Source organism: Tachyglossus aculeatus, chromosome 12, assembly GCF_015852505.1.
Source record: "Tachyglossus aculeatus isolate mTacAcu1 chromosome 12, mTacAcu1.pri, whole genome shotgun sequence".
NCBI classification, from domain to species: domain Eukaryota; kingdom Metazoa; phylum Chordata; class Mammalia; order Monotremata; family Tachyglossidae; genus Tachyglossus; species Tachyglossus aculeatus.
The window spans coordinates 36,608,295-36,629,792 of record NC_052077.1 but is presented as its reverse complement, the minus strand read 5'-3'; the positions used below and the strand labels follow the sequence as shown (position 1 = coordinate 36,629,792).

General features: G+C 42.9%; 1 non-coding gene across 1 annotated transcript; it reads right to left on the bottom strand.

Moving 5' to 3' along the window:
• Window positions 1-13,826: 13,826 nt before the first annotated feature.
• Window positions 13,827-13,964, bottom strand: LOC119935916. The gene has a single exon (XR_005453513.1). It is a non-coding gene; the product is annotated as a small nucleolar RNA SNORA7 (small nucleolar RNA).
• Between the last annotated feature and the right edge of the window lie 7,534 nt (window positions 13,965-21,498).

Genomic DNA, 21,498 nt, shown 5'->3' with positions numbered 1-21,498 from the left:
TAATATTCCTAATGGTCAGCCTAATCCCCATAATGCTTAATGCTTGAATCAATCCATCAGTGGTATTTATCGAGTGCTTACCATGTGCAGAGCACTGTACTAAGCACTTGAGAGTACAATATAATAACAAAGTTGGTAGACACATTTCCTGCCCACAGGGAGGTTACAGTCTAGAGGAGGGGTGTATTGTCTAGAGGTATACTGATTGAATACTGATTTATCATATCGCTTATCAATTATTTATTATCAATCAACTATTATTATTATTGAAATGGGAAGTCATGTGGGACATGATATTCATCCATTTATCATTAGTGATCATTTTCCAGAATTAGTGTTTCACATGTTTATGTAGAAAACTCCGAAGAAGCTGATGGAATACCTCAGTGGGAACCATAGATTTTCACCCTGAAGTTTCAGGACTGAGACTTTATGCAGATGGATTAAGTTATAGTGCTGGTGATTTGAGCAGCATCATTTACATTCTTCCCTTCCTGCCAGTCATATTCCCAGGAAGACACTGACTGCAACAAGCGAGTAGGCAGGGAGGGTTGCAGAACATCACAAAAAGCATGTGCGGTCTTTACCCACATCAGCCAGCTGCATGCAGAACTGAGACTCGAATCCAGGTCTCCTGATTGTCAGAGTAGTGCTCTTTCTGCTAGCCCAACAGTGAGTTTAAACCATTCTACAAAGGGTAGCAAAGTAACTACGGTTAAACCAAACTTCTTGGTAGTAGGAGTAGCCATAATAACAGTAATAGTAGTAGTAATGGCGTTTATTGAGCAAAGGAGGGAAGTGTGGTCTATTGGAAAGAGCACGGACTTTGGAGTCAGAGGTCATGGGTTCAAATCCCGGCTCCGCCACATGTCAGCTGTGTGACTTTGGGCAAGTCACTTAACTTCTCTGGACCTCAGTTACCTCATCTGTAAAATGGGGATTAAGACTGTGAGCCCCACGTGGGACAACCTGAACACCTTGTAACATCCCCAGCGCTTAGAACAGTGCTTTGCATATAGTAAGCACTTAATAAATGCCATCATCATTGTCATCATCATCAGCAGAGCCCTGGGAGTCAGAGGACCGGGGTTGTAATTCTGGTCTGCCATTTGTCTGCTGTGTGGCCATGAGCAAGTCACTTAACTTATCTATCTGTGCCTCAGTGACCTCATCTGTAAAATGGAGATTGAGACTGTGAGCCCTATGTGGGACAGGGACTGTGTCCAACCCAATTTGCTTGTATCCACCTCAGCACTTAGCCTGGCACATAGTAAGTGCTCAACAAATTCCGCAATTATTATTATTATTATTATTAATAAAATGGGAATTTATGTGGTACATGAACTGTGTTCAACCTGATTATCTTGTATCTAGCCCAGTAATTAGTACAGTGCCTGGCATATACTAAACGCTTAACAAATGCCATTTAAAAAACTACAGAGTGCAATGCATAGAAAGTAAAGAATAGATCTTTGAGGTGGCAGTTCTCAGACTTCCCAGGGGTCCAAGTAAAGAGTCCTTAGTTGCAAACTCCTGCTGCCTCCGCCCATTCATTCATTCATTCAGTCATATTTATTGAGCGCTTACTGTGTGCAGAGCACTGTACTAAGCACTTGGAAGAGTCAGTATAACAATAAACAGACACAATCCCTGTCCACAATGAGCTTATAGTCCAGGGGGGATATATATAAAAAATATGGCTAAAGATATGTATATAAGTGACATGGGCCTGGGATGGACAGCTAGTTTATGCCCAAAAGTCACAGTTGAACATGGGCTTGAGAGTCAGAGGTCGTGGGTTCTAATCCCGGCTCTGCCACTTAGCAGCTGTGTGACGGAGCAAGTCATTTAACTTCTCTGTGCCTCAGTTACCTCATCTGGAAAATGGGGATTAAGACTGTGAGCCCCACGTGGGACAACCTGATAACCTTGTATCTATCCCAGCACTTAACAAATGTGGGACAACCTGATAACCTTGTATCTATCCCAGCACTTAACAAATACCGTCATTATTATCCAAGTGCTTAGAAGAGACGGAAAGGAGACAGGGAAAAGAGGACTTAGAAGGGTGAGCCCACATGGAGGAGCTGTGACCTCAGTGAGGCTTTGAAGGTGGCAGTCTGGTGTCTATAAGGGGGAAGCAGTGTGGCTCAGTGGAAAGAGCATGGGCTTTGGAGTCAGAGGTCAGGGGTTCAAATCCAGGCTCCTCCAATTGTCAGCTGTGTGACTTTGGGCAAGTCACAACTTCTCTGGGCCTCAGTTACCTCATCTGTAAACTGGGGATTAAAACTGTGAGCCCCCTGTTGGACAACCTGATCACCTTGTAACTTACCCAGCACTTAGAACCGTGCTTTGCACATCGTAAGCACTTAACAAATACCATTATTATTATTATTATTATAGAGGGGGAAGGATCTAAGGGACCTATCTCAAAGCCCCAGCTGCCAATCAGGTAAAAGAAGTGGGGCTTTAGAGGCCTGAAATCACTGCCTCAGGGTACACTGGCGCCTTCAGGAAATAGTATAGGACCTGATGGACTTTCAGACCAGGCAGAGCTGAGCTCCTTGTCCACTACAGAGCTGCTCTTGAGGTCATCCAGTCCACCAGAAGCCACTAGTCCCACACACGATGCTACATCCTGTTTTCACAGAACAACTCTGGCTCCGCCTCCACCCAACACCAATTTGTTGCAGCTGTAAGACACCATCTCTGATCCCAGGAGTCTTTAACAAAGCATCTATTTCATGACATTCCTACTGGGAAGAAAAAATGCTTTTGAATAGCTATTTTTTAAAAAAAACACACCTTAGGTGGACTTCCTGGCATCGTTCTTCAGGCCTTTGTTTTAGAGAAAAGTCTATTTCCCCCACCACCCCCAACCAATGTTGGGGAGAACCTTCCTCGTTTCCAGAGGTTAATTACCTGGTTGTAAAATTGCACTCCAGAATGAAATTTGACCTACAAGGTCCCCAACTTTGAGCGAATATTTTTAGCAGTTTCAGAAAGAAAACCATCTGTTTAACCAATTCTAAAATATATACGGGAATAAAAATTAAGGCTGAAGTTCATGGGCTTCGAGCACCTTTGTGCATTTGTAAAACACATCAGGGCTTTGATGCTCAGAAAAAAGACTACGGTGGTAACCCGCTTATAAATCAATGCAGCAAATAAAGGCAAGTTACCAGCAAGGAGAGTCAAAGAAGAACAAGTGTTATTTGATGACCATCAGAAATGTTGATCATTTGTGTGCCACGGAAATAAAGGATTTATTCTTTTCGAAAAGCCTGATTCTTAGAAAGATAAAGCACAAATAATTTAAGAGAACATCAAAAGGATGTTAAGAATGTGTTTCCCATTAATATCACATAACCTTTCCTATAAAACTTTTCCCTTCTCCGCTCTTGCTCCCAACAGGACTATTCTGAGGATGCTGACAGCTCAATGGGAGTAAAGTGTCAGGTCTCCCCTTTTAAGAAACCAGGGCATTCATTCGGTATTATTTTCTCATTTCTCTTCTTGAACCCAATGGATTTAGACAGTCATTATTTGCAGGCATTCTGCGATCATTATTTGCAGACAAATGGCTTCCACCAGGATGGAACCCATAACATAAGGATCCCTGGAATCTGGACTCACCTTTATGGGAATATGAGACTCCTGTTTCCGTTGATATGAATAAGCCAGACTCTCCTCAGATCCCTCCCTGACAGTAAAGTAGGTCAACAAGGAGGACACGTGCCTTGTTTCAGACCTCTCCAGGGTCTTTCTTCAGCAGTTCCTTCCTGTTCACTCCATCGGTGGTATTTATTGAGCACTTAGCATGTGCTTAGCACTGTACTAAGTGCCTGGTAATAATAATTGTGGTAATAATAATAATAACTGTGGTATTTGTAAGGCACATACTAAGTGCCAGACACTGTACAAAGCACTGGGATGGATACAAGCAAGGGACACAGTCCCTTGTCCCACATGGGGCTCACAGTTTCAATGCCCATTTTACAGATGAGGTAATTGAGGCACAGAGAAGGAAATGACTTGCCCAAGGTCACATAGCAGACAAGTGGCAGAGCGAGGATTAGAACCTATGATCTTCTGAATCCCAGGCCTGTGCTCTAACCACTACAATTCCTGCCCTTCAGGAATTAAATGGTCCCCTAGAAGACTGAACAGGTTAGTGATAGGAGTGGATTCCTTGTCCACCAAAGAATCTCCTGAACTTCATGCATTCATTTATTCATTCAATCATATTTACTGAGCACTTACTATGTGCAGAGTATTGTACTAAGCACTTGGAAAGCACAATTTGGCAACACATAGAGACAATCCCTACCCAACAACGGGCTCACAGTCTAGAAAGTGGGAGACAGACAACAAAACAAAACAAGTAGACAGGCCTCAATAGCATCAAAATAGATAAATAGAATTATAGATATACACACATCAGTAATAAAATAAATAGATTAATAAATATGTAAAAATATACACAAGTTCTGTGGGGCAGGGTAGAGCAGAAGGAGGGAGTAGGGGTGATGGGGAGGGGAGGAGGAGCAGACGAAAAGGGGGGCTCAGTCTGAGAAGGCCTTCTGGAGGAGGTGACCTTTCAGTAGGGCTTTGAAGGGGGAAAGAGAGCTAGTTTGGCAGATGTGAGGAGGGAGGGCATTCCAGGCCAGAGGTAGGATGTGGGCTGGGGGTTGACGGCGGGACAGGCAAGGACTAGGCACAGTGAAGAGGTTAGCAGCAGAGGAGCAGAGGGTGTGCGCTGGGCTGTAGAAGGAGAGAAGGGAGGTGAGATAAGAGGGGGAGAGGTGATGGAGAGCTTTAAATGGCTTTAGCCCAACTCTCCGAGTCATTTCTCCTGTAACGCAGTGGCGATGTTCCAGATGAATCCTGTGGTAAGGAAAACTCACAACAGAGTAAACTCATTCTGGAGTACCCACCTTGACTGAGGCTACAGTCATTATCACAATGTGTGCAAACATTTAATCTGATACCTCACTGTGTAATTCCCAGATAGATGTGCATTGTGGGAAGACATTTTCTAACAAATCAGGTAACAGATGAATTGAGTGCATTCTTTATCCATTCATGAGAGAGCCAGTTCCAGGTTTGTAAATGGTACAAACTTACTCTGTGTGGTCCAGGTTTGTACATGGTATTCATTGAGTGCTTACTCTGTGTGGAGCACTATACTAAGTGCTTGGAAGAGGACAGTATAACTGAGTTGGTAGACATGTTCCCTGCCCACAAAGAGCTTACAGTCTAGAGTGGGAGACAGACACGTAAATAAATTACGGATATGTACATGAGTGCTGGGGGTCTGGAGGGGGCAGGTAAGTAAAGGGTACAAATCCAAATACAAGAGCAATGCAGAAGGGAAAGGGAGAAGGGGAAATGAGGGCTTAGGAAGGCCTCCTGGAGGAGATATGATTCTAATAAGGCTTTGAAGGTGGTGAGAGTGATGGACTGTCAGATATGAAGAAAGAGGGCATTCCAGACCAGAAGCAGGATGTGGGCGAGGGATTGGCAGCAAGATAGACAAGACCAAGGTACAGTGAATGGGTTTGGATTAGGGGAGTGAAGTGTGTCGGGTGGGTTGTAGTAGGAAAACAGCAAGTTAAGATAGGAGGGGGCAAGGTGATGGCATAATAAAAAGAGCACAGATCTGGGAGTTCTAATCCCAGCTCCACCACTTCTCTGCTGTGTGACCTTGGCCAAGTCACTTCACGTCTCTGTGCCTCAGTTACCTCATCTATAAAATGGGGATTGAGACTGTGGGACACGGACTGTGCCCAACCTGATTTATCTGTGTTCACCCCAGTGCTTAGAGTAGTGCCTAACACATAGTAAGTGCTTAACAAATACCACAGTTATTATTCTTATTATTTCCATGGCATCAGCCCAGTCCCTTCAATCACTCCAATAACTCCATCCTGCTCCTGATTTTCATCCCCTCCCTCTTTTAGCACTTGAATAGGCATATCTCTGGCTAGCTGTTGTATAGATGTTTAGAAGTTGTTAAGCACTTACTACATGCCAGGCACTGAACTAAGTGCTGGGTAGATACAAGATCATAAAGTTCATTCATTCAATTGTATTTATTGAGCGCTTACTGTGTGCAGAGCACTGTACTAAGCACTTGGGAAGTACAAGTTGGCAACATATAGAGACGGTCCCTACCCAACAACGGGCTCACAGTCTAGAAGGGAGTGACAGACAACAAAACAAACCAAGTGGACAGGTGTCAAGTCCTCAGAATAAATGGAAGTAAAGCTAAAGTTGGACACAGTCCCTGTCCCACATAGCGTTCACAGTCTTGATCCTCATTTTACAGATGAAGTACCTGAGGCATAGAGACACTAAGTGACTTGCCCAAGGTTACACAGCAGACAAGTGGCAGAACAGGGATTAGAACCCAGATCCTCTGAGTTCCAGGCTTGTTCTCTTTCCACTAGGCAATGCTGCTTCTCAATACAGTTATACTTATTTCCTCTGTTTCCATCATGATGTGGTACTGTATGTTTTCTTGTGGTTCTGTCCCTTGGGTTTTCGTGTATGTATTTGTCCTTGTCCCTCTTGTGCTTGCCTCCACTACTGAGAGAGATAGAAAGAAAAGAGGTGGAAGGAGAAGAAAGAGAAGGAGAGTGGAGTGGGGTTGAAGAGCCCCTTTTAGAAGGGGAACAGTTTCCCCCTAGTCCTTCCCTCTTCTTCCACTACAATCCACCCACCCAGATAGGGAGGTGATTTCTTCTTCTCCAGTCAATCATGTTTATTTAGCGCTTATTATGTGCAGGGCACGGTAATAAGCATTTGAGAGAGTACAATATAACAATATAAGTCAGTCAGTGAGTCAATTGTATTTATTGAGCACTTTCTGTGAGCAGAGAACTGTACTAAGCGCTTGGGTGACTACACTATGACAATTTAACAGACACATTCCCTGCCCACAATGAGCGTACAGTCTACAGGACTGAGGAAGGTTAGGGGGATCTACTGAAGAGAGGGCCCGGGGGCCCCGGTCACAAACTACCCCACTGCCCTAAAGCAGCATAGTAGATAGAGCACGGGCCTGGGAATCAGAAGGACCTGGGTTCTAATCCTGCTCTGCCACTTGTCTGCTGTGTAACAGGCAAGTCACTTCACTTTTCTGGGTCTCAGTTACCTCATCTGTAAAATGAGGATTAAGAGTGTGAGCTCTAAGGGGGACAGGGACTGTGTCCAATCTGGTTAACTTGTATCAACCCCAGTGCTTAGAACAGTGTTTGGCACATAGTAAGCACTTAACATGTGCCATCATTATTATATCTAAATAAGCTTGTTATTGCTGCATCCTCTCTCTGACAATTCTTGATCAGCTTCTGAGCCTTTCCTTACCCACCTATTCAATGAGCCAACTATGCTACCTTCCACTTGAATAAATGGAGGCCAGAAACTCTGAAATCTTCAGCTGTCATTCATTCAATCATATTTATTGAGTGCTTACTGTGTGCCGAACACCGTACTAAACACTTATCAGGTTTTGTAAAGGAGTCTTTGTCAATATTAATGTCATTATTGTCATTATATCCTCACACTCCATTGTTTCTCCTAGCTGTGATGTATTTTGAAGTCTGTCTCCCCAACTAGACTGTAAACTCTCTGTGGTATACTCTTCTAAATTCTCTAAATTCTTAGTTCAGTGTTCTGTCTGACATAAGCACAGACTGTGAGTCCCTTTTAGACTGTGAGCCCACTCTTTTAGACTGTGAGCCCACTGTTGGGTAGGGACTGTCTCTATATGTTGCCAACTTGTACTTCCCAAGCACTTAGCACAGTGCTCTGCACACAGTAAGCGCTCAATAAATACGATTGATGATGATGATAAGCACTCAATATATACGACTGATTGATCAATTGATCTTCATCATCATTTTTTGTTGTTGTTGTCACTGTCATTTCTAGACTGTGAGCCCGTTGTTGGGTAGAGACCGTCTCTATAAATTGCCGATTTGTACTTCCCAAGCACTTAGTACAGTGCTCTGCTCACAGTGAGCACTCAATAAATACAATTGAATGAATGAATGAATGAATTGTCATCATCAACCTGGATCCAAATCCTACTGGGGAGGGGTAAGTTACATTCCTCAGGAAGCCGCACGACCTAATAGAAAGAACACAGGCCTGAGAGTCAGAGGACCTGGGTTCTCATCCCAGCTCTGCCTCTTGCCTGCTGTGTGACTTTGTTTAAGTCACTTAACTTCCCTGTACAGAGTTTCCTAATCTGTAAAATGAAAATTCAGTTCCTACTTTGACGGTGAGCTCCATGAGGGACAGGCTCTATGTCCAACTTGATTATCTTGTATCTACCCCAGAGCTTAGTACAGTGTTTGGCACACAAATACCACTCATCATTAAACAGCATGAGCATTTTCACACAATTGAGCATGCTGAAGATGTAGTTTACTAAAGAGTCCTCTACTGGCCTAACACTGTTTGTTCAACCTTCAAAAAGTCTAGCTCACTCCCCAGGAAAGAATGACATGAGGCTGCACTGTAATAATAATAAAAACTATTGTGGCATTGGTTGAGCATTTACTATATGCCAAGCACTCTACTAAGCGCTGAGGTAGATACAATGAAATCAGATATAGTCCTTGTCTTACAATGGGGTTCACAGTCTAAGAGGGAGGAGAACAGACTGTGAGCTCATTATGGGCAGGGAACATGTCTGTGAATTCTGTTGTACTCTCATTCATTGTCATTCAATCGTATTTATTGAGCACTTACTGTGTGCAGAGCACTGTACTGAGCGCTTGGGAAGTACGAGTCGGCAACATATACAGACGGTCCCTACCCAACAACGGGCTCACAGTCTAGAAGGGGGAGACAGACAACAAAACAAAACACGTAGACAGGTGCCAAAATCGTCAGAACAAATAGAATTAAAGCTATATGCACATCATTAACAAAATAAATAGAATAGTAAATATGTACAAGTAAAATAGAGTAATGAATCTGTACAAATATGTGCAAGTGCTGTGGGGTGGGGAAGGAGGTAGGGCAGGGGGGATGGGGAGGTGAGGGAAAAGGGGGCTCAGTCTGGGAAGGCCTCCTGGAGGAGGTGAGCTCTCAGTAGGGCTTTGAAGGGAAGAAGAGAGCTAGCTTGGAGGATGTATGGAGGGAGCGCATTCCAGGCCAGGGGAAGGACGTGGGCCGGGGGTCGACAGCGCGACAAGTGAGAACGAGATACAGTTAAGAGGTTAGCGGCAGAGGAGAGAAGGGTGCGGGCTGGGCTGTGGAAGGAGAGAAGAGAGGCGAGGTAGGAGGGGCAAGGTGATGGAGAGCCTTGAAGCCGAGAGTGAGGTGTTTTTGCTTGATTTGTAGGTTGAATCTCTCTCCCAAGCACTTAGTACAGTGCTCTACTCCAAGTAAGTGCTCAATAAAAACCACTGATTGATTAAAAATAGGTATTGTGAAACAACTATTTGACCGAGGTAACTCAACAGTCAAAAGAGGTTTACCCAATTATCCCTGCCAGTGGTGAGGCCATTTTACAAGCAAGCAGCATGGGCATGAATAGGTTAATTTTCTTCTTCTCCCTACCCTAGCTTTTGTAGATGTTTCCACCTTCCCTTCCTCAATCCCTATCAACCCCATCTCTGCACAAGGGAGGAAATGAGAGACGCCCCCGTGCCCTTCAAAAGTTTCCTACCACTCTCTGCCCTAATTGGACCTAAATGAAATCTGCCTCACCTAACTGTCACCTCCCCAAGTGCTCCCTCCCCCTTCCCCTTTTAGACTGTGAGCCCACTGTTGGGTAGGGACTGTCTCTATATGTTGCCAATTTGTACTTCCCAAGCGCTTAGTACAGTGCTCTGCACATAGTAAGCGCTCAATAAATACGATTGATGATGATGATGATAATAATAATTATTATATTTGTTGAGCCTTTTTTTATATGCTAAGCACTGTGATGAACTCTGGAGTAGGTACTGGTAATTAGGACAGACATAGTTCCTGTCTCACATGGAGTTCACCATCTAAATAGGAAGGAGAACAGGTATTGGATCCCCATTTTACAGATTAGGAAACTGAGGCAGAAAAATTAAGTGACTTGCCCAAGTCACAAAGCAGGCAAATGGAGAACCAGGATTAGAACACCAGTCTCCATTACACTATGCTGCTTCACAGCAGGCGACGTATCTCCCGGGAAAATTTTGCCCAAGAGCCTGTTGGCAGGAACTGTGCTTCACAAGGTCAAGGGTGAACATCAGTCTTCCTTTCCCCTGGGAATAATTTTCTCCTGGGAGCATTTACCTTATGATTAGTGCTATTACCGATGTTAATAAGAGTAAATATAAACCCAATGCTCCTGGTGAATCAATCAACCATTGGTATTTCTTGAGTCGTTACTGTGGGCAGAGAGCATTGTAAAGTATAATACGTTCATTCATTCAGTTGTATTTATTGAGCGCTCTGTGCAGAGCACTGTACTAAGCACTTGGGATGTACAAGTTGGCAACATAGAGACGGTCCCTACCCAACAGCGGGCTCACAGAGTTGGCAGACACCATCCCTACCCACAAGATACTTACAGTCTACCAGGGGAGGCAGACACTAAAATAAATTTCAGATAAGGGAAATAAGAGCATATAAGACTATGTACCTAAGTGCTGTGAGGGTGAGGTGAGTATTAAAATGCCTAAGGTTATACAGCTAAGTGCGTAGTCAATGCAGAGGGAGAGTAGATAGGGGAAATGACTTAGTCAGGGAAGGCCTCTTAGAAGAGATGTGATTTTAGGAAGGTTTTGAAGGTGGGGGGATTATAATGTTACTTAAATACTTCATATTTACTAGAACAAAGCATTATCTCCATCTCCTTGTTCAGAAATTAGTATTAGGGTCAAAGATAGCAAGATTTCCCCATTCTAACAAACCTTTCAGTCTAGGGTGACCAGTTATTTAATTTTTGCCAAAGAGTGTGGTCTTCATCTACCCTGCCCCAGCCTCCAACACTCTAGACTATTTTCATTCCAAATGTCTAGCCTCCCTCCTTCTTGATACCTGCTCAGTAGATCCATTTATTTATTGAGCATTTACTATGTGCAGAGCATTTGCTAAGTAAGCACTTGGAAGAGTACAATATAACAGAGTTGGTAGACACGTTCCCCGTCCACAACAAACTTACAGTCTAAAGGGAAGCAGCGATTGTATTTCCAGACACATGGGAGAACGCCATCACTCCACAGTCAGAGAGCGGTCCAAGGATCACCTTGCAACACATTCTGGATTCCACAGGAAATATTGCAGTGCATCCTTAATGACATCAAGTCACTTTGTTCCATAACCTAATTAGCAGATTTAGCGTAATGTGTGTCTGTTGCTTCTTTGTTGACAAAAGGGTGTCTAGTAACAATAATAATAATAATAATTTTGGTATTTGTGAAGTGCTTACTATGTGCCAGGCTCCACTAACCAGGGCCAAATATAATCCATGTCATATTTCTGTGGAACAACTTTCTACATTTTATACAAAAATAAATTTTCCCCTATATACATTGCATGTTTTCTTTTTAAAAAAAAAACCCCAAATCCCACAAAATTATTTCACAGGTTCATCTGTGTGGTTGGAGTGGGGTGGAGTCGGGGGGTGAAGATATAACTGACAGCCAGGTAACAATTAATTACTATCCTCTCTCCTGATGTTGCTAATTGTTCTTTAGACTTAACCTTACACAATGATTTGGCTAAATGTGATATTGAATTTCATCATTTCCATTTGAACTAGCCTCTGAGTGGTTCACTGAAGGGTTTATGGAGACCAGGAGTGACCAAAGTGCCTGGGTCTGTGGTCTTAGGTCAGGATGAAGGGGAAGAGGTCCGGGAGGGGCGGGGATTGGGTGAAACTCCTTAAAATGAAACAGCTGCCTGAGAAGTGGTCAAGGCATCGTAGGCAATATGATAGCTGCTATTAAGCTCCACTTTGAGATGCTTCTTTCAGCTTTGATGGGGGTTTTTTCTTCCTTCTTCCCAAAAGTTGTTATCATTTTTTACTGACCTTCAGTCAACCTCACAGAGCCAGGCTAATTTTCCATCCTGTTTGTTCTTTAGGGGCTTGGAAAATGTACCTGTGAGAAGAAAAAAATCTTTCCAGGGCTGTATTGTAATAGGATTAGAGGGCAGCGGGGAGAGAGGAAGGTGGGGAATCATGGCAGGATTCTCACACACCAATCTACAATATTAATTATGGCACTTATTAGGTGCTTACCTATGTGTTAATCACTAGGGTAGACAAAAGGCTGGGAGATCAGACACGGTCTCTGTCCCACCTGGGTGGGGGAGAAGGGTGAGGTCACAATCTAGATCATTCCCATTTTTCAGATGAGGAAAGTGACTTGCCCAATGGCATCCAGCAGGTCAATGGTGGAGATGAAACTCAAACCCTGGTCTATTGACTCACAGGCTCATGCTCTATGGTACACACAATTACCCTCCCCAGCTGCAAAGCCTTATTTAAGGCACATCTCCTCCAAGTGGCCTTCCCTGGCTAAGCCCTCCTTTCCTCTTCTCCCACTCTTTTCTGTGTCACCCTGACTTGCTCCCTTTTTTATCCCCCCTCCCAGCCCCATAGCAATTATGTACATATCTGTAATTCATTTATTTATATTAATGTTTGTCTCCCCCTTTAAACTGTAAGCTCATTGTGGGCAGGGATTTTGTATGTTTATTGTTGTACTGTACTCTCCCAAGCACTTAGTACAGTGCTTTGCACCCAGTAAGAGCTCGATAAATATAATCGAATAAATGAATGAATAAATTAAAGCCAAAGAGACACTAAGAGAAGGTGAGAGATAAACCACACTGCATTCAGTAGGTTGTTCCTACCTCCGGATCCAAATATTTTCCAGACAGCAATCATATGTACTGAGCTCTTACTGTTTGTAGAAGACTGTACTAAGCGCTTGGGGGAGCACAATATAAGAGTTGGTGAACACATTCCCTGCCCACAACAAGCTTACAGCCTAGAGTGGGGAGGTGGTCCTGGGAGACAGAGACAGTTGAGAATCCTGTGTATTCAGGATTCTCCAGGCACTCTGCAGCTCCTCCTTCACCTTTTTCAATATCCCTCTTACCTTCAATAATAATAATAATGATAATAATAATAATAATAATAATAATGGTAGTTGTTAAGCACTTACTATGTGCAAAGCACTGTTCTAACAGATATCCTCCCTCCGCTTTTGAAAAAAAGAGAGGAAGTCACTCTGCCAACAGTCACCAAATTCTGTGGCTCTGCAAGTAATGGTATTTACTGAACACCCACCCTGTACCCTGCACTGTACTAAGAACTTAGTAGGGTACAACAGAAGTACAAGACATGATCCCTTTCCACAATGACCTTCCAGGATAGGAGAGCAGTACTTCTCAGACTCATGACACTGTCTAGAAATCAATCAAGCAATCATTGGTATTTACCTGGTGCTTAACTATGTGTAGGGAGAGAGAAGCGAGACAGCTTCCTCTTCTCCATTAGATAATAGAGTACCCAGCCATGGGGAGAATTGAGTAGGTTGTGCTCTTTTTCTCTTTGAAATACACAATATTGTAGCATTAAACGAGTACTGGCCTTGTCTTGTGTTGTGAAGTCGTTTCTGAGCCAGAGCGACTCCATGGACTCATCTCTCCTAGAAACCCCACCTCCACCTGCAATCATTCTGGTAGTGTATTCATAGAGTTTTCTTGGTAAAAATATGTAAGGGGTTTACCATTGCCTTCTTTGGTGCAGTCAACTTGAGTTGAAACTCTCGACACTCTCCCGTGCCACTGCTGCCCAGCACAGGTGAATTTTGACCTGTAGCAGATTGCCTTCCATATGCTAGCTATGACCCAAGCTAGAAATGGAATGGGTATACCTCTACTTGACTCTCCCTCACATAACTGAGACTGGTAGAGTACCGGAAACTCTCCAGGTGCGGTCCTGAAAGGGGTAAATAATAATAATAACAATAATGGCATTTATTAAGTGCTTACTATGTGCAAAGCACTGTTCTAAGCACTGGGGGAGATACAAGGTGATTAGGTTGTCCCACGGGGGCCTCACAGTCCTAATCCTCATTTTGCAGATGAGGGAACTGAGGCCCAGAGAAGTTCAGTGACTTGCCCGAAGTCACACAGCTGACAAGTGGCGTCAATGAGTACAACAGCATGGTCATGGGGAGAATTGAGCAGGTGGTGCTATTTTTCTCCTTGGAATACAGGATTTTGTAGCAAGCAGCAAGGCAATGGGGAGAATTGAGCAGGTTGTGCCATTTTTCTCTTTAGAGCACTGAATGTTGTAGTAGTAATGGGCAGAGCAACACTGGATAAGGCACCCAGGGACAAAGAATCAGATGTTATGGGTGTACTTCCCAAGCGCTTAGTACAGTGCTCTGCACACAGTAAGTGCTCAATAAATGCGATTGAATGAATGAATGAATGTGTGGATGTCCACTATCAACCTAACAAATGGTTTTCATTTGTTAATGAGGCTGGGAGTCATTTTTCTTTGAATAAGAGGGGCACATTTATCCTACAAGCTCCACCGTTTAAGAAAAGTGGCCTAGGGCACGAGTCTGGAAGTCAGAGGCCCTGGGTTCTAATCCCACCTCTGTCACTTACCCACTGTGTGACCTAGAGTGAGCCACATAACTTCTCTGTACCTCAGTTTCCTCATCTGTAAAATGGGACTGTGCTCAACCTGATTATCTCATCCAACCCAGTGCTTAGTAATAATAATAATGATGATGACGATGGTATTTGTTAAGCGAATGATATTTGTTAAACACTTACTATGTGCAAAACACTGTTCTAAATGCCAGGGAGGTTACAAGATGATCAGGTTATCCCATGGGGGGCCCCACAGTCTTCATCCCCATTTTACAGATGAGGTCACTGAGGCACAGAGAAGTTAAGTGACTTGTCCAAAGTCACACAGCTGACAGTTGGCAGAGCCGGGATTTAAACCCATGACCACTGACTCCAAAGCCCAGACTCTTTCCACTAAGCCACGCTGCTTCTCCAGTATAGTATAGTGCTAGTATAGTGTTAGTGCTAGTATAATACTAATAATAATGATAGCATTTATTAAGCGCTTAGTATGTGCAAAGCACTGTTCTAAGTGCTTGGAAGATTACAAGGTGATCAGGTTGTCCCACGGCGGGCTCACAGTCTTAATCCCCATTTTACAGATGAGATAACTGAGGCCCAGAGAACTTAAATGACTTGCCCAAAGTCACACAGCTGACAATTGGTGGAGCCAGGATTTGAACCCATGACCTCTGACTCCAAAGCCCAGACTCTTTCCACTAAGCCACGCTGCTTCTCCAGTATAGTATAGTGCTAGTATAGTGTTAGTGCTAGTATAATGCTAATAATAATGATAGCATTTATTAAGCGCTTACTATGTGCAAAGCACTGTTCTAAGTGCTTGGGAGATTACAAGGTGATCAGGTTGTCCCACGGGGGGCTCACAGTCTTAATCCCCATTTTACAGATGAGGTAACTGAGGCCCAGAGAACTTAAGTGACTTGCCCAAAGTCACACAGCTGACAATTGGTGGAGCCAGGATTTGAACCCATGACCTCTGACTCCAAAGCCCGTGCTCTTTCCAATGAGCCACGCTGTATAGTGCTAGTATAGTGCTTTGCACATAGTAAGCACTTAATAAATTCCACAATTATTATTTAAGAGCATTCCAACAAACCGAGGACCTAGAATAAATAGTTACACGACTCCCCAAGCCTTCAAAGCCCTACTGAGAGTTCACCTCCTCCAGGAGGCCTTCCCAGACCGAGCCCCCTCTTTCCTCTCCCCCTCCTCCCCATCCCCCCCCACCTCCTTCCCCTCCCCACAGCACCTGTATGTATGTACATATGTTTGTACGTATTTATTACTCTATTTATTTTACTTGTACATATTTATTCTATTTATTTTATTTTGTTAATATGTTTTGTTTTGTTGTCTGTCTCCCCGTTCTAGACCGTGAGCCCGCTGTTGGGTAGGGACCGTCTCTATATGTTGCCAACTTGTACTTCCCAAGAGCTTAGTACAGTGCTCTGCACACAGTAAGCGCTCAATAAATACGATTGAATGAATGAATAAATGAATAAACATAATTTTTTATAATACTCTCCCCATGCCTAATCTGCTCCCTGGCTCCTCAAGGAGGGCATTGACGAGGGGTGGCATGCGGGAACCATTCTGACTAGACTGTAAACTCGTTGTGGGCAGTGAATGTATCTGTTTACTGTTGTAGTGTACTCTCCTAAACTCTTAGTACAGTGCTCTGTACACAGTAAGCGCTCAATAAATACGATTGATTGAATGAATGAATGAATGAATGAATGAATGAATGACTAAATTCTCTCTTCAGTGCACTAAATGCCCCCCTAGTGGCTGAAAAAGGAAATGTAGCTCTCGGGCCTCAATTACAATGAGTGACATTAAGCATAATAGAGAGTACTTTTCCACTGCGAAACTGGATTTAAAAAATAAAAATTCAACTGTAGCGGTTATGTACCTAAAGAATCCCTCTTTCCCTCTTTTCCGAAGACTCACGGTGTCTAATTCACGCCAGGTCCAACACGATGTGAATGAGCTAAACCGTTTCGATGTTGTATCGCAATGCAACCAGACAGCTGCAAGCCTCTCATCATCATCATTATTGTATTTCCTTAGTGATATTTATAAGCACTTACTATGGGCCAGGAACTGTACTAAACGCTGGGGTAAATAAACGCTAATCGGATTGGACACAGTCCACGTCCCACACGGTGTCACAGTATTAATCCCCATTTTACAAATGAGGTAACAGACACAGAGTAGTTCAGTGACTTGCCCAAGGTCACACAGCAGACAAGTGATGGAGCTGGGATTAGAATCCAAATCTTCTGACTCCCAGGCTCATGTTCTTCCCACTAGGCCATCCTTCTTCACCCCTACATTGGAACATCTCTCTCTCTCCCACTGGAGTAGAACAGGGGAAAGTTGCTTGGGCAAAGCTCAGTTCCAGACATTGAGGGAATTTAAGTGCAGGGAGACCCAATCTAGGCCAAGTGCTTTTGAGGAGTAGACAGAAAACATTAAGATACTCCATCTATCCCGGGGCTCAGCACTGGGCTTTGTTCATTATCATCGTTATTATTGTTGTTGTTATTATCAATAAATGAAATTTATTAAAAAATAATTAGCTGGCCCAGAAATTAGACTGATGCAGAGTTTCGCCAAAATTCCTCTGAGGAGAAAGCTTTTTTACCCTGTTTTCACATTCACTAGCAGCACTGAAGTCAGGGTGGGAATCTTTAAGACAGCTTCTTCTGCAGGACACTTCTGGATCTGTGACTTAGAAAGTTAAATATTATAAATTGGAAAATTACAGTCCACCTTATTCAGACCGAAGATCATTCTGTTGGGACAACTGCCTTCCATCTGATAAACTATCATATCTGTCTTTATAAACACTTTATTAAATATTACACTTATCTCCAAACCAAGAACGTGATATGAAAATAACCAAGCAGTTCAGCATCCAAATATCCAAATTGTCTCATAAAGAAATAGTCATTAGATAAGATTCTGTGAATATATAAAGGCTTTAACATAAACAAGATGATTCTCCCTTAAACAACCCAGGATATGTAAGGTACAAAAATATACGGATCCTGATAGAGCTGGTGGATTCAGTTGGAGGCAATTTTCTGCTTTGCTGATTCTGTTGCAATACTGTCCGTTGTAGATTTTCTAAATTACTGAAAGGAGGTTTCTGATTTAGTGGGGGGTGGGGAGGGCAAGGCATACTGCATGGAAAGAATTTCCCTGACCTTGAAAATTAAACATTCCCCGATTAAGCCCTTTTCCCCATGACTACCTTTCCCTTCTGCGTGGTCCATGTGCTTGGATCTATAACCTTTAGGCATTTGGTATTCACCCCTCTCTCAGCCGCACGATACTCACGTACACATCTGTAAATGACTAATTTACATCAATGTCTCTCGCCCTCTGGACTGTAAACTCGTTGTGGGCAAGAGAATGTGTCTACCAACTCTGCTGTATTGTCTTTTCCCAAGCACTTAGTACAGTGCTCTTCACCCAGTAAGCGCTCAATAAATGTCATTGATTTATTGAACGTTCTGATTCAAGGAAATGTACAGTTGCCCTTCGGACATAGACAGCAAAATTCACTACAGGTACGCGTGTGACAATCCAGGACTCTCAGTCTCTGCTCCACACAAAAACTGATCCTGGTTGTTTAATTCCATTTGGAGAAGTACGAGCCTTTCGTTCCACCTTGTAAAACACATTAAACAGAAGATTTATTTCATGAATAAAAGATGCTATCTTTACTGTTGCAATCAAAACCTCGCCTTTTTCCATGCCCCAATGAGTTATTTTGAAACGCATTTTCATTTTTTTTCTTTTATTGTTCTTTTTCATGTGTCATGAAATTAATAGAAATAACAGAACGGAGGCAAATGAAACACATTTCCATTGTTCGGCTCAGATGGGCGGAGCCAATCCTATCATTCCCCTGTGTTTACAGAAGGCTGGACCGGCAAAGATCAGACTTTCTCTTTCCTGCCCTGCATTTTGCATCTCTTTGTGTTTTCTTCGACCCCCACCGACCATCACTTATTAGCTGCAATTAGTGAAAGTGCTGGCTTGGCTTTGCCTTTAAAATAGCCGAACAGAACAAGGACCCAGTGAAACTTCCTTTTCAAACCCAAGCGACTCAGAAAGTTCTCTCTCGCATTCTCTCTACTTCGAGATGGTTTAACCCAAACCCGGGTTTCTCCTACGCACCTCATAGCCTGGGAACCCTATTACCTACAAAGGTATTAACAAAGTGCTCCCAGATGAAAGCATTTATCCAATTCCAATTGTTGTTTGAAAGGCTAAAACACTAAGGGCCGTATTGTTCCAGGAGCTACTGTTTAAAACAACGCGAGGCCTGTTTAGAATAAAAAATTGTCGCATAAAAAGACTTTTGAGTTCATTTTTGTAAAGAAAGGTACACCCAAAGCAGCGTTCCTGCAAAGCAGCGCTTACACACTCGACACATGGTTTTCATTTTAATAACATCGACCCACATAAATTAATATGTAAAATATAATGACCGTCGGGATCATTTGAGGAGCCGCTCTCTATTGCAGTGAGTTTGCAGGGGCAGTAATGACGAGTCAGGAAGAAAAATTGTGTAGCTGTCAGTAGAACGATACTGTGGTTTACGACATTGCTAAACAGAGTATTTATTGAGAGTTTTCTGTTAAAAAGTAATTGAAAACCTCTCAGTTTCAAACAGAATTAAAAAAAATGATGTCATTGCAGAGTAACTGCAGAAAATCGCCTCTTCTGCTACCGTGGAGTGATCATCGTCATCATTAATGGTATTTATTGAACGCCTACTATGTGTGGAGTACTGTACTGTGATCTTTTGGAACTGTCACAAAGAAAAGGAAACGCTTTGTACCCGTTGGTTTTCATCGTTCTCTTACATGTAATTGAAATCAAAAGCTGCATAATTAGCTGAAAACACCCATTTGAAAGTGGGATTGCGAAGCATTCTAATGGTTAGGAAAGGCTAGGAGTTTTAACACTAAACCGAATGGCATACATCAAAGCAACACTCCATTTTATTCATTTAATAATATGCCAGAACGGTTCTTTAGTAAAGACGTTATTCTTGTGAAACATCACTCTTTTACAGTTCCTGCTTCCCCTATAAGGGCTAAAATCCAAACACGACAGTTAACTAGGAAATGGCACGCAGAACGAGACGTGGGTTTGTGCATGCGTGTGTCTGTGTATTTGCATGATATTCCACAACTTTATACTGCCACAGCTTAATATATGTTATTCCATAACCTTATGACAGTTTTATGAATTCCTCATTTAGTGGTTTCCTTCAGGTGGCCAAGGATATAAACAGGAACCAAAAAGGGCTGAATTGAGAGGAAACAAATCCGGTCCATAATGAGGAGGAAGATAAGACGATTATTTTTTCTAATTTCAAATAAAAAATAAAACAGTCAAATGAACGTAATGCCGGTGACCAGCGTGTATGCGGATCCACCGTCTATATCCCGTTTTAGAAACCTCTTACCCAGGCTACACAGCTTCATCAGAACATTCACATTTAAACCGAAAGTTAATTTACAAATAGACATGAACCTAATTAGACTTCGCTTTTTAGAACGTCCTTCTCACCTTTTCTAGAGAGAAAGGCAATTAGAGAACTGGAAAAGCCAACTAGAAAACCATTTTGAAAAGTATAAGAATGGACGATTGTGTGAATAGTCTCTATATGATAGCCCTTACCTCTAGCAGGGCAGGAGGAGAAAGATAGGTCTTCCTTTAGTTTTACTATTTAAACAGGCGAAGCCTACCTGGATTGTTCAAAAAGCCCCCTCCAGAACGCAGACGCCTGGAGAAGCAGCGCGGCTCAGTGGAAAGAGCACGGGCTTGGGGGGTCAGAGGTCATGGGTTCTAATCCTGGCTCTGCCACTTGTCAGCTGTGTGACTTTGGGCAAGTCACTTAACTTCTCTGTGCCTCAGTTAACTCATCTGTAAAATGGGGGTTTAGACTGTGAGCCCCATGTGGGACAACCTGATTACCTTGTATCGCCCGCAGCGCTTAGAACAGTGCTTGGCACACAGTAAGCGCTTAATAAATGCCATTATTATTGTTATTATTATGAAGTCTCTGGCATACGCCTATTGAGCAATAAATCAATCAATCACAAGTATTGAACGCCTACTGTGGACAGAGCACTTTACTAAGAGTTTGGGATACTGTGAAAGGAGTAACTCTAAAGTCAATTCCTCTTCCTAATTCCTCCTCCACACCTCCTCTCCTCCCTGTTGGATTTAAATGAAAAACAAACTCCATCCCGGAGAAATGATCATTGGATGGACCTCACAATAGTCAGCTCCATCAACCTTAGATGTGCAATATAGACATATATAAACCAAATTTATTGTAGAGTACATGCAGGTACAAAGCACATACCCCCTCTATTCGAGCCAGGCCTGCGTGAATAGGCTAGCTGCCTGTACAACTTCAGCTCTGCCTGAAAAAAAAATGGCCAATTGTTTTGTTTTCCTCTTATGGGGAGGAAATCCATAAAAAGAGATTTATGGCCATATTTTCTTTTTGAAACGTCGTATTTGCTTTTGACTTTCAAAGTGCTCCTCGGAATACAGCAGAGTAAATATTAGAACTTGGGTCCATCGCAGCCAAAGTTTAATTGTCTGTGAAATACAAGGCTTAGGACATGATTGGAGTTAACTACTGTTTCTGCTGATACAAACTGGCCGATGCGGTCCACGGACCCAATCCCCCGAGATCTGATTTACACACAGAAGGCTATTAAGAAAGAACCCGGGACCGACCCAAGCCTTCAGGAAACAATCCAAAGAGCTCGGACTTTTATTCTTCCTGCAGCAGATTTAAAGTGGCTTTGTACAAAAAGTCAAACAAGCCTAAAC